This window comes from Parus major, chromosome 18, assembly GCF_001522545.3.
Source record: "Parus major isolate Abel chromosome 18, Parus_major1.1, whole genome shotgun sequence".
Classification (NCBI taxonomy): domain Eukaryota; kingdom Metazoa; phylum Chordata; class Aves; order Passeriformes; family Paridae; genus Parus; species Parus major.
The window spans coordinates 539308-545667 of record NC_031786.1 but is presented as its reverse complement, the minus strand read 5'-3'; the positions used below and the strand labels follow the sequence as shown (position 1 = coordinate 545667).

The following is a 6360-nucleotide window of genomic DNA, read 5'->3' as shown; positions in this document are numbered from 1 at the left end:
CCCTCCCTCCCTCCCTCCCTCCCTCCGCTGCTGTGCCAGGGAGAGGAGCTCTCTGCGTGCTTTTTATTCCTCCGAGCGGTGATTGTGCCGTATAAATTAACATACGGAAACTTCGCTCCACTTGGAAGTTCGGTATTTTCTGCTTGTTTGATGCCCCGTTTATTAAAACTCAATTTCTACGAATAACATCCTTTAAATAGAATTTGTCTTCCAGCGATGAGTCATGGCAGAGCAGCAGCTCCTCGCAGGAGAAGGCAGCACCAGGGCAGGTCTGGCACTTGCAGCCTCGGGAATCCCCAGATCAGTGCCCGGGGCTTTGCTGCCCATCGTGCTGCAGCTGCCGCCGGTGCCCGCGGGCTCGGGGCCGGGAGGGATCCCCGGTGCGTTCTGGGGTGTCCCTGGAGCCTGCGGCAGGAGGGACCGTGCTGCACCGTCACCGTGCCGCTGTCCCCTGCCTGTGCTGTCCCCCGGCACTGGCGGTGACAGGCCGGGGATGAGCTGGGCTCCAGGAGGCTGCGGGGATGAGGATGTGACTGCTGCCTGCACCAGGGGAGGTGTGCAGGGCAGTGGCCAGGGGAGTCCAGCAGAGGGATGTGGGGCAGGGCAAGGTCTGTGTGCCCATTCTGCCGGCACCGGCTCTGCCTGTGCTGGTTCCCTTGGTGGAATTTCTTACAGAGGTGTCAGGGCAGGGATAGGTGTGGGAGTCGTGTCGGGGAGAGGAGGTGGATTTTAGGTGTTCACAAGATGGGGGATCAGATGGAGTCTGGCTGGCAGCAGGAGGGGGCTGAGGGGCTCCTCCCCAGAGCTGTTTCACCAGCACAGCAGCACATCTGCACAGGGCAGGTTTCCCCCAGGGAGGAAGAGGAGGGCACAAGCCAATCTCCCAGCCCAGCCAGTGTCAGGCTGGGGCAGCTCCAAGTGGTCCTGAGCTCCTGCAAAAATGAGTTTTCTCCGTGCTCTTGCCTCCTCCCTGGGACGCCGCTCGCTCCGGTTCAAGGGTTCCTGCCAGGATTATTATTCTTTCAGGTCTGACATCTGTTAAGGTGACAGCAGCCAGGGAGAGCTGGGACTGGAACAAATTTCTCATAAAAAGTAGCTAAGCTGATGAAACCATTAGGGTGCCTGCATCCGGCACTCCATCACGGTGACACACGGGGACAGGGACAGGTGCTGCCGTGGGCTGAGCTTTCCCCAGGAGGGCAGGGCCAGCCCTCAGTCCCTGCCTGGGACACACTCAGCTCTGTTCCCTCTCCCATCCCACATCACATCCTACATTTGAGCATTTCTCCATGTGCCTGCCAGGCTCCTGCAGCAGCTCTGGGACCCCCGGCCCTGCAGCAGAGCCACGGGGGGAGCGAGCTGGGGCTGGGGCAGATGGGGTGACCTGGGGAGAGAAAACAGCGCTGGATTCCCAGAGCTTTACCCTGCTGTGGAGCTTCCAGGGCTTCCAGGCAGGGCTGGGATTAGCCCAGCAAGGCCAGGGGCTGTTTGCCACCGAGGTGCTGGTGGTCAGGATGGATCACCATCCAATGGTTCAAACCAAACCAAACCAAACCAAACCAAACCAAACCAAACCAAACCAAACCAAACCAAACCAAACCAATGGTTCTTGGGCATAGCATCTGCCAGGCTAAACATGGTGAGACTCTGTTGGCCCTGGCCTGTGTCCAGCCAGACTCCCTGGGCTTTAAATCATTCCAGTGCCTTTTCCTGCAGAGGTGCTGCTCCAGGGACCATGAAGAGCCAAGAGAACTTCAGAAAAGGCAGCTAATCTCCAGACCATGCCTCAGAAATGGTTTTAATCCCTTTTCCACCCCCACAGCCTCCTTCACTCTCAGCTAGAAGTGGTCACCCCTGTTAAGTGCTCGCTCCTGGACTGACTACTGAGCTGCTGGAGGAGGCGCTGGGATGTGGAAGGAAAACCCTTTTTCCTGGAGGCGTTGAGCTATTCCTTACCGTGACCTAGATGTCAGTTTAATGCTCCAACAAGTCCCAAGACTCACATATGAAGTTGCCCAGGGGAAGAGGATATTTCAGGAACACAGAAGCTGCTCAGCAGTGGTAAAGTGCACGAGCTTTCCCTGGCAGGAGCCGTGCTGAGGCTCCGTCTGCTCGTGCCCGCCGTGCCAGCCATGGAGCGGTGCCCCCTCTCCTCGGGGGGCGAGCACGGTGCCCGGGCACTGGGAGGCTCAGTGGTGCTGTGGCACACGATGGCAGTGCCGTGTGGATCCTGCAGTGCTCCGGGGCCAGAGCGGGAACAGGAGCTGCTGGTGCTGCTGCTCTGCTGCTGCTGGTGCTGCTGGTGCTGCTGCTGGTGCTGCTGCTGCTTCTGCTGCAACCTGCCTGGCGTGCCCAGAGCAGGAGCAGCCCCAGCTGCATCCCAGGGATGGAGCAGGGATGGAGCTGTGCTGCCAGAAGGAACACGGCACAGGTGGAGGATGTCCAGTGCCGTGCTGGGTAAATCTGGCTCTGCACACTCACCCATCGCTGTCTCCCTGCCCAAGGTGGTTGTGTTCCCCCTTTCTCCCTCGCTGCCCTTGCTCCTCTGTGCCTGCTGGATTTGGGTGCATTCCTGGGGCTCTGCCTGGGGGGGGTCCTGCTGTGTCCCCCCTCTCCCTGCTCCTGCCACCACAGCCTTTGTGGCACAATCACAAAGTTGATGCTTCCATCTTGCGTTCCCCCGCACCTGCGAGTTCCCCTGTGGATGATTTAGAGCTGAAAGCCTGGGCTCTGGCACTGGGAGAGGGTTCCCGAGATAAAATAATCTCTGCCAGCAGCTGAAGTGACAGAAGCCCCATTAACAGCAGCATATGCCTGGGAACACCCGTGCTGCGCGGGAGGACGGTGCGGATGGGGGAGCACGGGAGCAGCAGCCCGCAGGAAGGGGGGATGTGGGAGCTGGTAATTACTCTGCTGCCATTGGGATGCGCCTCGCTAATTTACAGCCTTGGTGGAGTCGGGATGTGATTCTTCCTCCTGAGCCTGGGCAGGGCTGTCCCCTGGTGCAGGCAGCCGTAATTATCCACGTTTAACTGAGGGCTTCTAAAATGTATTTGTCTTGCAGCGTGTGGGTGTAATTGCTGTGAATTAAATACGAATGCAGTTGTGGCTGGAGCAGGACCTCGTCTGACAGGGAGCACAGGGAGCTGGGGCTCCCCGGGCTGCACCCCGGCCCTCTGGGACACTGCTGCCCCTTGGAGCTGGGGAGGATTTGGGGGGTTCTGGGCATCCCCACAGCCCCGGCACAGACCTGCCCTCCCTTGCTCTCCCGACTGGAAGCTGGTGCTGACTGGATGGATGTGCTGCCGGTGGGAACCAGGCTGTGAGTATTCCCTGCTGCTTTAGCCCCTCTGCCGGGGCCGGGGCTGCCTGCGTTTGTCTGGCGTGGCAGGAGTGTGTTTGTGGCCAGCAGCGCTCAGTGCTCGGTGCTGGGCTGTTGTCCAGGGCTCTCTGGGGAGGGGTCTGCCCTGGGACCCTGCGGCTCTGGGCTCTGACCCAAGCCCAGGTGGCCTCCACACTGGCAGCCCCATGGCTGGGGGGCTCGGGCAGGGTGGGGAGCAGAGCCCGGGGGCTGCTTGGGGACCTTTTGTGGCCACCAGGTGCCTCTGGGTTTGGGGCGCTCCACGGGACTCTGGGGCTCCCCAGTGCTGAGGCAAGCTCCCAGGTGGATTTTAGGGCACTTGGTCTTTGCTCTCTGAGGGGCAGTGACAGAGCCTGGAGTGGTGGTGACAAACACGGTGCTCAGACCTGCTGAGCCCAGAGGAAGCAGCGCTGGGGTGACACCGGTGTCAGCTGTCCCCGTGGCCCAGGCACAGCTGGCTGGCTGTCACAGGGGTTTGGGGACCATCCTGTCTGGAGGGGAGCTGGCAGGAGGGGCAGCTCTCCATGGCTGTGACCCCCCAGCCCTGGGGCAGGATGCTGAATGTCCCCATTCTCTGTGAGGCTGCCGCTGGCTGTACCCCTGTTGTGGCTGGGGTAAAAGGGCACCCATGGGCAGTGAAGGGCAAATGTGTGCTGGCACCACGCCTGGGCATGTGCTGGAAAAACCCTGGTGGCACAGGAACTGTGCAGGAAAGAGCTACAGAAGTGGTTGATGGGCTGGAAAAGCTGCTCTGCTGTGGGAGACAGAGCCTAAGTAGGTTGAACTTTTCATCCAAGAGAAGTTTAAGAGGTGGCTTCGTGATGTGGGCTGTTTTAGCTTGTGATCAAGAGATGTCTGTGGGTACAGAGCGCTCTAATTTAGCAGAGAAAAGACATAAGATCCAGGCTCTGAAAGCTCCAGCAAGACAAATGCTGACTGGAAACGAAGTGTGTATTTTTATCAGGGAAGGTAATTAACCACTGGAACGGCTTCAGCCCGTGGGGGTTTCTCTGTTGCTCGCTATGTGTGGATCAAACACGGATATCTGTCTGGGAGGAAAGCTGTCAATGGGGTGAGCACAGGGCTGGACTCACCAGGTCTAAGGGCCCTTCTGGCCCTGGGCTGTGTCATTCAGTGTTGGTCCTTGAGGGTACTTTGAAATCTGGGTTGTATCAGAGACATGAGCACTAAAGCAGTTGAAATGGGAATTCTCCTTCTGTGGAGAAGGGGTCTTGTTTTCTCTTGGGACTTTCAGAAGGCGGTGGCAGGGCAATAAAGTCCTCAAGTCAGGCACCTGCCCTCCCCCCTCAGTTCTGTCCCTGTCACCGTTCAGTATCTGCAGAAAACCAAAGAAAACTTTCTCTTCTTAACTGTGAAAGTGCCACAGTCCCAAGACAGGTCTGTCTGGGGTTTTCCAGGCTGTTTTTGTGCCCATGCTGTAATGCCTCTGGCCACCTGGTGCTGCTCAGCGTTACCTACCCACACCGTGGGACAGGGCAGCAGAAACTTCCCCAAAGATGAGGCAAGCGCCGCTCCTCCTGTGTGTCTGTGCAGGGGGAGAGAAGGGAGATGTCTGGGACAGCATCAGCTTGTGCAGCTCCTGAGCCCGAGCCGGGTGACCGAGGGCAGACGGATCCGTCCTGCGGCTCTGGGTGCTGTGGGCACGGGCAGCACGGTGCCAGAGCGGGTCGGACACGGGCTCAGCGTGCGCTGGAGGCTTCCCAGCCCCGTCCATCTGCTCCTCTGCCGCAGCGGGAGCTTCGCTGGCCGAGCCTGCTCGGGAACCTTCCGCCCGCTCGCTGGGGCTGGGGCCGTGGGCAGGAGCTGCCAGGGCTGCAGCTGGTGCCCGGCGTGGTGCCGGGGGCTGCCCGGGGCAGGAGCATCCTCTCCCGCCGGCCTGGGCTGCAAATAGCCACTGAGTCACACTCTGGAACGGGACCATCTTCCCAGGGACTGTAGTTTTCCAAATAATTCTGAATGTTTCCTCTGCTCAGAGGCTGAGTCCTGTCGGTGCAGGGCACAGGACGGGATGCTGGGTGGGATTTCTGTCACTCCTGTCCCCTGGGGCAGCGTGGCTCCTCTCCCTGCTCCCAGGGCTCACCCAGCACTTGTGGGCTCTGCTCCAGGGCTGAGGCACCACCGCTTGTGCTGGTCTCGGTGTTTCTGAGCCTGCAGAACTGCTGTGAAGGCAGAGCTGGTCCCTGCCACGGAGCAGCTCCGTCTCATGGGGTTTGAGGAGTGTGGGCAGGGCTGGCAGGGCAGCTCGGTGAGGCTTGTGAGGTGTTACCCCATCTGTGCCACTGCCCATCCCCTTCATCCTGATCCCGCTGCTGCTGGGGCTGGGGGCAAGGGGAGGGAACGGGGGGCGTGGCATGGGAAGGGTTAACGCAGAAAGATTTTTACCCCGTGGCGTAAACAGCACCGAATGCATGTTTGCCTTCATTTGCATATTGAAACATATCCTAAAGGCCCCTCGTTTGGAAAGTTCTGTTTTTTACTCCATCTTCCTATAGAAGGGAGGAAATTATTCATAATTAAAAAGTAATAATAATGCGGAATGAAGGAACCCAGCTGTATAATACCCAGCACAAAAGGGGGAGCGTGGGGAATCTATTTTTAATGGTTTCCACAGCAACTGCGATTTTGTTTACAGTGATTTTCCTCCTGTGCTGTGAGGCTGTTCCCAATTTACATTTTTAAGGAGCTCTTGCATGGGAGGCCCATCACTGGAGGGTGCTGAGAAGAGAGGCTGTGGCTGGGAGAGGCTGCTCACGGCCTGGGCACACGGGCAGGACACCGGAGCCAGCCCCGGCTGCCAATGGGGCCACAAAGGGCTGCAGAGCCCAGCTGGGGACACCCCGAGCTGCCTCTGGGGGTGGATGGTGACCCCACGGCTGCTCCTGGACACCCCTGGGCACGACCACCAGCGTGGCCCCCCTGGGAAGGCTGTGCTGGTGCTGGAGGGGCTGCGAGGGGACACCCAGGCTGTGCCACCCAGC

General features: G+C 59.4%; 1 protein-coding gene across 11 annotated transcripts in view; it reads left to right on the top strand.

The window, feature by feature from the left end:
• Window positions 1-6360, top strand: part of RBFOX3 (RNA binding fox-1 homolog 3) — a 138450-nt gene that overhangs the window by 72041 nt on the left and 60049 nt on the right. For 2 of the 11 annotated variants that reach the window (XM_015645673.3, XM_015645670.3), the window contains exon 1: window positions 2968-3322. The exons of 8 other annotated variants lie outside the window; for them this stretch is intronic. The gene's annotated coding sequence lies outside the window, so the exon portion shown is untranslated. Of the gene's footprint in view, window positions 1-2966; window positions 3323-6360 lie in introns of those variants that run through there. One more of the 11 variants, XM_015645675.3, reaches the window with a different exon arrangement.